The sequence below is a fragment of the Vanessa atalanta genome, unplaced genomic scaffold, assembly GCF_905147765.1.
Source record: "Vanessa atalanta unplaced genomic scaffold, ilVanAtal1.2, whole genome shotgun sequence".
Lineage (NCBI taxonomy): Eukaryota > Metazoa > Arthropoda > Insecta > Lepidoptera > Nymphalidae > Vanessa > Vanessa atalanta.
Genome location: NW_025919950.1, coordinates 10,001 through 15,811, shown reverse-complemented (window position 1 = coordinate 15,811; position 5,811 = coordinate 10,001). Strand labels below are relative to the sequence as shown.

Sequence of the window (5,811 nt, the reverse complement as noted above, 5' to 3'; positions counted from 1 at the left end):
GGCTTGTGGCGGCCAAGCGTTCATAGCGACGTTGCTTTTTGATCCTTCGATGTCGGCTCTTCCTATCATTGCGAAGCAAAATTCGCCAAGCGTTGGATTGTTCACCCATCAAAAGGGAACGTGAGCTGGGTTTAGACCGTCGTGAGACAGGTTAGTTTTCCCCTACTGATGGCTCGTCGGTTGCGATAGTAATACTGCTCAGTACGAGAGGAACCGCAGTTTCGGACATTTGGTTCATGCACTCGGCCGAGCGGCCGGTGGTGCGAAGCTACCATCCGCGGATTATGCCTGAACGCCTCTAAGGCCGAAGCCAGCCTAGCCGATCCGGCAAGGATATGCTCACTGTGGAGCCCGAGAGTCGGGAGGCTCTAAACGATGTGACTTTACTAGTCGCGCTTTATTCGTAAGGTGCGACGTCGAAGCCCATTTGGAACGCGGCGATCGATGCGAGCGGTCTTACACACGTGCATCACGGCGCCGAAGTTTCGAATATACCTCAGTTCGATGTCGGGGCTCGGAATAGTCTGTAGACGACTTACGTTCCTGGCGGGGTGTTGTGCTCGGTAGAGCAGCGTCGTGCTGCGATCTGTTGAGACTCAGCCCTACGCCAGGTGATTCGTCCGAGGACGTATCAGAGATAAAAAAACGACACAACAACAACGCGCACGCATATATGTACGTATCTCTATCGAGAGAGATAGAGCGCGCGCGCGCACGACTCTCTCTCCTCTCTCGTGACACAAATCTTGTAATATAATATTTGTGTATTTTATTTATTATAATAATACACAGATATATAATTACGAGAAGATTTGTATTTTTCTACGAGAGGAGGAGGAGTGTTAGTGAGTTAGCGTTCGACAAGAGATAGTCATGTATGTTTGTTGGTTGGTTGGTATATATATATAGATCAGAAATCTATTCTATAATATTACACGAATATTATATTTTTTATGATTTTTCGATAAATATATATAACTCGAACTCGTAGAGTTCGAGGAGGAGGACGCGGATGAGATGATCTTCTCGATAGACTTCACTTCTTCAATACACGAACGTTCCACGTTTTCGTCGAACACTCTGAAATCGTTAGAGTCCCGTTCGTTGCGATTAGTTCGTGTATCGATGGTGTCTGTGCGTGCTGTGTCTCTCGCGTGTTCGTAATTCGCGTCATTTTCATTATTATATTATTACGTAAGTCTTCTTATACGTTTAATATCAATAATTAACATATATAATTTTCGATACATTAACATTAACATTAACATTAACATTAACATTATATGAGCTCTATCTCGACTCTCCTTTCGATACACGAACGTTCGACGTTTTCATCGAGCACTTCGTTCGAGAAAACGTTCGTAGAGTAGGAGTAGAGCTCGTTGCGTTCGTTAGATTATTTTTTAATTTTTTTATAGAGATTCAATACATTTATGTCAGGATATTTTTTTAAAGATAATTTATATTTATTTATTACTTCATTATACATATTTTAAGGTATCAAGACTGATATGAAACTTAAAAATTATATTATTAACATTATTTACGCATTCGTAAATCGCGTCATGTTCTTTATTATTATTATTATTATATTTATTCGTCATCGTCATAATTATTATTTTAATTATAAAATATAATAATTTTAATTATAAATTTTTTTTTTTTCGATAAACGAATACCGGTGAAATTTAAATAAACGAAGATACAACTTTCTTTGTTGTTGTTGTTGTTTTTTTTTTTCTTTTTTTTTTTATTGTTGTTGTTGTTGTTGTTGTTGTTGTTGTCGTTGTTGTTGCATTGACGTTGCATAATATCATATAATCATATACTATCTATAAAAATATAGAACAAAATAATCGAAGTTTTGGAGATTTTGGAGGGTTTGGGGTGTCAGTTGGGGGGGAGGGGGTTGGGGAGGGGGAGGGGGGGGGGGCGGATAGGGCTGCGTGTTCTGGGGTTCGTCGTCTTATGATATCAGATCGAATATGAGAAACATAATAAAATAATAATAATAATAAAAAAAAAAATACATTCCGTTCGAACGAGCCGAATGTCATACTCATCGTCAGGCATATATATGGAGTAGTGACGGTTCGAACGTCGAACATTCAAAAATTGATGTTAGACGCGAAGTGACCGGATCAGTACTCTTGTATAACGAAAAAAATGTTATTATCGTTTTCATTTGTCGTCTTTGTTGCGTGTCTTCTGGCGTGTCTCTCGATTCGTCGTATCGCGTTATATTATACTTTACGTAGTGTAACAACAAGTATGTACGTACGATTCGTCTCGACCGCTGGGGGATATTCACTGACACACGTGAAAATGATAAAAAGATTCTTATTCGTTCTGTAAAACTGTGCCGACCGACGGACGCACGTAGATCTCTCTGCCTCATGCGCTCTTCCTCTTATCGTCGTCGTCGTCGCTCTCGCTACAATCTATCCTCATGGAATAAATGTTGATTCATTGTAGTCGATCTGCGACGTCGCGACGATATGAGAAAACGTTAGAGACGGAGTTCTTAAAAGATTCAGTGTATTCGTATAGTGTGTATAATTTTTATATTATATATGAACGGTCGTTTCTAAAATTCTTTTTGTTAATTTTTACATTTATCATGTACAAAAAATACACAACCCGAGTATCGGTACGATCACTCAAACACCGGGCGTCGATCCCAATGTTTTACGATAATAATCGTTGAACAATACATACGTACACGTCGTGTGCGAAGTGTTATTTTGAAAAAAAAACTCGATCTCGTTTAGAACGTTCGAATTCGTGACCGTTATGTGTCATTATGTGAAGACGCCTCCGCCGCCGCCGCCGCCGCCGCTGTCGTCGCGTTATATATTATAGCGCACGCGCGCGCGCGTGCTTAAAGCGCGTTTGTGTCTCATATAAATTTTTATAAGAGTCAACCGTTAAAATCTATCGCGTCTAACGCGATCGACGATACGGTGAGACGCTCGTTTCATACTGTGCGTATATTGTACATGCATGCATAAGTTTGTGTGTATTTTATATGCGAATATGAAACGAGAAGAGTAATTGACGACTTCAACAAGTCTCGGTTAGCTCCCTGGTTGATCCTGCCAGTAGTTATATGCTTGTCTCAAAGATTAAGCCATGCATGTCTCAGTGCAAGCCGTATTAAGGCGATACCGCGAATGGCTCAATATATCAGTTTTGGTTCCTTAGATCTTACTCAGTTACTTGGATAACTGTGGTAATTCTAGAGCTAATACATGCAATCAGAACTCTGACCAGTGATGGGATGAGTGCTTTTATTAGATCAAAACCAATCGACGGAGGGCGTCTCGTCCGAAGTCGTTAATTTTGATGAATCTGGATAACTTTTGCCGATCGCATGGTCCAGTACCGGCGACGCATCTTTCAAATGTCTGCCTTATCAACTTTCGATGGTAGTTTCTGCGACTACCATGGTTGTCACGGGTAACGGGGAATCAGGGTTCGATTCCGGAGAGGGAGCCTGAGAAACGGCTACCACATCCAAGGAAGGCAGCAGGCGCGCAAATTACCCACTCCCGGCACGGGGAGGTAGTGACGAAAAATAACGATACGGGACTCTTTCGAGGCCTCGTAATCGGAATGAGTACACTTTAAATATTTTAACGAGGAACAATTGGAGGGCAAGTCTGGTGCCAGCAGCCGCGGTAATTCCAGCTCCAATAGCGTATACTAAAATTGTTGCGGTTAAAAAGCTCGTAGTTGCATTTGTGCGCCGCGCTGTCGGTGCACCGCATCCGCGGTGATACTGACACGTCTGCGGAGCATATCGTCGGTGAGCCGGCGGTAAAACGCCGGTTCAATATCAAAATCCTATCGCGGTGCTCTTCAGTGAGTGTCGAGATGGGCCGACAATTTTACTTTGAACAAATTAGAGTGCTCAAAGCGGGCTCAAAATGCCGCTTGAATATTTCGTGCATGGAATAATAGAATATGATCTCGGTTCTATTTTGTTGGTTTTCAGAACTCCGAGGTAATGATTAATAGGGATAACTGGGGGCATTCGTATTGCGACGTTAGAGGTGAAATTCTTGGATCGTCGCAAGACGAACATCAGCGAAAGCATTTGCCAAAGGTGTTTTCATCAATCAAGAACGAAAGTTAGAGGTTCGAAGGCGATTAGATACCGCCCTAGTTCTAACCGTAAATATGTCATCTAGCGATCCGCCGACGTTACTACAATGGCTCGGCGGGCAGCTTCCGGGAAACCAAAGATTTTGGACTCCGGGGGGAGTATGGTTGCAAAGCTGAAACTTAAAGGAATTGACGGAAGGGCACCACCAGGAGTGGAGCCTGCGGCTTAATTTGACTCAACACGGGAAATCTCACCAGGCCCGGACACCGGAAGGATTGACAGATTAATAGCTCTTTCTTGATTCGGTGGGTGGTGGTGCATGGCCGTTCTTAGTTGGTGGAGCGATTTGTCTGGTTAATTCCGGTAACGAACGAGACTCTAGCCTGCTAAATAGGCGTCGTCATTTAGGTGTGCTCGATTTCGGTCGAGCAACTCACTGGCGGCGTATTAAAATTCTTCTTAGAGGGACCGGCGGCTTCGAGCCGCACGAGATTGAGCAATAACAGGTCTGTGATGCCCTTAGATGTCCTGGGCCGCACGCGCGCTACACTGAAGGAATCAGCATGTTCTCCCTGGCCTAGAGGCCCGGGCAACCCGTTGAAACTCCTTCGTGCTGGGGATTGGGGTTTGCAATTATCCCCCATAAACGAGGAATTCCTAGTAAGCGCGAGTCATAAGCTCGCGTTGATTACGTCCCTGCCCTTTGTACACACCGCCCGTCGCTACTACCGATTGAATGATTTAGTGAGGTCTTCGGACCGACACGCGGTGGCTTCACGGCCGTCGGCGTTGCTGGGAAGTTGACCAAACTTGATCATTTAGAGGAAGTAAAAGTCGTAACAAGGTTTCCGTAGGGGAACCTGCGGAAGGATCATTAACGTAAATTATCAATCTCGAAAGAGTGCGATAATGAACGATAATAAAATTCTAAAACACAAATATCGACGTTCGGAATGTGTCGTTTCGATGCGAGGACGCGATTCTCACTCTCTCTCTCTCACACAGCAGTGTGTCCGAGTCAGAGTCCAGAGTCGTGTAACGCGTCCTATTCTGATATTTTTCGATATCGATTTCGAGGAAAGTACGATGTGTTAACGCACATCGTCATCTTCAAATAAAATGTATATTTCTTTTTTTTTTTTTTGTACTTTTTTTTTTTTTTAACTTTTTTTTTTTTTTTTTTTAATTTTTTGAATTTTTCTCTGTATACTAAAAATAAGAGAAAAAAACGAAAAAAAAAAAAAAAATAAAAAAAAAATAAACTCATATCACTGGCGTATAGAATCGTTCGAGTGATCGTAGAAATTATAAAAATAAAACAAATTAAAAACCATTACCCTGGACGGTGGATCACTTGGCTCGCGGGTCGATGAAGAACGCAGTTAACTGCGCGTCATAGTGTGAACTGCAGGACACATTTGAACATCGACATTTCGAACGCACATTGCGGTCCGTGGAGAAACATCCAGGACCACTCCTGTCTGAGGGCCGGCTGTATAAAAATATAAACCACACTGTTCAATGTTTAATGTCGTAATGTCTATTATTTCGTAACCGACTCAATAGACTGACTGACGTTTCTCGAACATATGACGGTATCCGCGTTCGATGTGTTATATTACGTGTTTAAATATACTTAATATAAATCTCGTTCTCGGTCCGTTCAAATATAACAAATACGATGTGTATGTATGTTTACGTTT

The 5,811-nt window shown here is 42.3% G+C and overlaps 2 non-coding genes across 2 annotated transcripts; both read left to right on the top strand.

Moving 5' to 3' along the window:
• The first annotated feature begins 3,082 nt into the window (after window positions 1-3,082).
• On the top strand, window positions 3,083-4,985 carry LOC125076422. Its single transcript, XR_007120385.1, has one exon. It is a non-coding gene; the product is annotated as a small subunit ribosomal RNA (ribosomal RNA).
• A 457-nt stretch (window positions 4,986-5,442) lies between these two features.
• Window positions 5,443-5,599, top strand: LOC125076420. The gene has a single exon (XR_007120383.1). It is a non-coding gene; the product is annotated as a 5.8S ribosomal RNA (ribosomal RNA).
• Window positions 5,600-5,811: the final 212 nt, after the last annotated feature.